The sequence below is a fragment of the Heterodontus francisci genome, unplaced genomic scaffold, assembly GCF_036365525.1.
Source record: "Heterodontus francisci isolate sHetFra1 unplaced genomic scaffold, sHetFra1.hap1 HAP1_SCAFFOLD_148, whole genome shotgun sequence".
NCBI lineage: Eukaryota > Metazoa > Chordata > Chondrichthyes > Heterodontiformes > Heterodontidae > Heterodontus > Heterodontus francisci.
The window spans coordinates 1,803,594-1,806,444 of record NW_027142345.1 but is presented as its reverse complement, the minus strand read 5'-3'; the positions used below and the strand labels follow the sequence as shown (position 1 = coordinate 1,806,444).

Below are 2,851 nucleotides of genomic sequence, written 5' to 3'. Positions count from 1 at the left end.
CAAACATTGTCACCTTGTACAACAATAAGGGGGAATCGCAGTGACTGCAGCAATTACCGAGGCATCTGCTTGCTAAGTATTGTGGGGAAGGTCTTTGCTCACATTGCTCTGACCAGATTGCAGACCCTGACATCACACATCTATCCTGAGTCTCAGTGCAGCTTCAGAGCTGGTAGATCGACAGTCGACATGATTTTCTCACTTCGGCAGTTACAGGAGAAGTACTGTGAACAGTACAGACCACTCTACATTGTCTTTATAGACATCACCAAGGCCTTCGATCTTGTTAGCAGAGACAGACTCTTCAAACTGCTGTGGAAACTAGGCTGCCCTCCTGAACTCTTGGGCGTCATCTCTTCTTTCCACGAGAACATGCACAGTTCCGTCAGTTACAATGGAGCAACATCAGACACTTTCACGATCAGCAGTGGGGTAAAACAGGGCTGTGTCCTGGTGCAAACTCTCTTCAGAACGTAGGAGGAGGCAGTTTCACCTGTCGAGCCTGATCTGTCATTCAATTACATCCTTGCTGATCATCTACCTCAACACCACTTTCCCGCGCTCTCCCCAAATCCCTTGATGTCATGAGTATCAAGATTTCTATCAATTTCTGTCCTGAACATGCTCAATGATTGAACTTTCACAAACCCCTGAGGTAGAGAAGTCCAAAGATTCACCACCCTCTGAGTGAAGAAATTCCACCCTATCTCAGTTTTAAATGGCCTTTTAAATGAAACTTTAAGGAATACAAGCCCAGTTTCCTCATAAGACAATCCCACCATCCCAGGGATTAGTCTGGTGACCCTCCGTTGCACTCCCTCTGTGGCAAGTATATCCTTCCTTAGATAAGGAAACCAAAACTGTACACAATACTCCAGCACAATCTCACCAAGGCTCTATACAATCGCAGCAAGACATCTTTATTCCTGTACTCATGACCCCTCGTGTTAAGGCCAACATACCATTTGCCTTCCTAATTGATTGCTGCACCTGCATGCGAGCTTTTAGTGTCTCATGAACAAGGACACCCAGGTCCCTTTGGACATCAACACTTCCCAACCTCTCACCATTTAAGAAATATTCTGTCTTTCTGTTTATTCTACCAAAGTGGATAACTTCACACTTATTCACATTATATTCCATCTGTCATTTCATTCACTTATCCTGTCCAAGTCCCCTGGAAGCCTCCTTGTAACCTCCTCACAGCTCACATCCTTTACAATTGGTATATTCTTCTCCATGCTGCTATTTTAAACTTTCAGTGTCTCAGATGGGGTTGTCCACCTGCATACCAGAGCTGATGACAAGCTGTTCATCTTGGCAAGACTGCGCACCAAGACCAAAATGAGTCAGTTCTTGGTCTGTGAGTTGCTCTTTGCTGATGACGCTGTGCTGACATCCCATAATGAAGTTCATTAACAGCAGCTTGTATATCGGTTCTCCCTGGCCTGCAAGGAGTTTGGACTGACGATCAGCATCAGGAAGATCAAAGTTATGGGCCAGGACTAGAGACTCCACCTTCCATCAACATCGACAGGCTCACTTTGGAGGTTGTCAACAGCTTCACATACCTTGGATCAACAATCACCAGCAATCTGTCCCTTGATACTGAAATCAGCACCAGGATTGTCAATGCTGCAGCTGTCATGTCAAAGTTGAGAAGACGAGTGTGAACCGACAGCAAACTGATCGAAAATACAAAACTCCGCGTGTAACAGGCTTGTGTTCTCAGCACCCTCCTTTAGAATAGAGAAGCATCAACAACTTATACAAGCCAAGAAAAGCAGCTGAACAGCTTCCACCTCCACTGTCTCAGATGGATATTGGGCATCTCCTGGCAGGACAGACTGCCGAATGCAGAAGTACACCAGCGTGCAGGGATCCGCAGCATGTTTGCCCTCTTGAGTCAGCGATGACTCTGTTGACTGAGTCATGTGTGCTGAATGGATGACGGTCGCTTTGCCAAAGACACGCTCTATGGTGAGCTTGCTATCAGCACGAGACCAACAGGTCACCCACATCTGTGATACAAGGACATCTGCAAAGCGAGATCTCAAGCTGACTGGGATTGGAGTCAATGCATGGGAAGTCCTTCCTGCTGACTGGAATTCCTGGAGAAAGGCATTCAGGAAGACCATGGTAAAAGCAGAGGACAAAAGAAATGACCAGATGGTGGGAAAGAGAGCTCAGAGGAAGGAAAAATTATCAGTCGACCTCGGGCCAATGATATTCATCTGTACCAGCTGCGGAAGGGATTGTCACTCACGAGTCATCCTCTACAGCCACAACAAACGATGTTTCACACAGAAGTGACGTACACCCCGGGTGTAGCCCATCGTCTTCCGAGACAGACGGTTGCCTATTACAATTACAACTCCAGCAACAACTACAAGAGCGAGTCAGAGGCTGGGAACAATGCCGTGACGAACTCAGCTCTTGACTCGCCAAAGCCTGCCCACTATCTACAAGGCCTTCCTCTGATTTCAATTGCACACACATTTGTGATCTGGCTCTGTAGTTTAGTTGGTTAAAGCACCTGTCTAGAAAACAGGAGATCCTGGGTTCAACTCCCAGCAGAGCCTCATTTCACAGTTGCAACATGCTTGAAAAGTTTCATTATCAACACTGACATCTGTGTCTTGTGAACTTTAATTCAAAATACTTGATGAATTTCAATCACATAAAAAAACAGCCTTTGTGAAGGATATGAGTTTGGAATGGCTGTTTCTCCTTGCACAGAATTTCAGTGCTAATACATCAAAGTTAACTTCTTTGGCATAAATTTGATCACAGTTCCATTCAACCTGGAAAACAGCTTGATATTAATCTCACTGAAGGAGAGTGTTTGTGT

The 2,851-nt window shown here is 45.5% G+C and overlaps 1 non-coding gene across 1 annotated transcript; it reads left to right on the top strand.

Annotated features, from left to right (window-relative positions):
• Positions 1-2,508: 2,508 nt before the first annotated feature.
• trnas-aga (transfer RNA serine (anticodon AGA)) lies at positions 2,509-2,582 on the top strand. The gene has a single exon. It is a non-coding gene; the product is annotated as a tRNA-Ser (tRNA).
• The last annotated feature ends 269 nt before the right edge of the window (positions 2,583-2,851 follow it).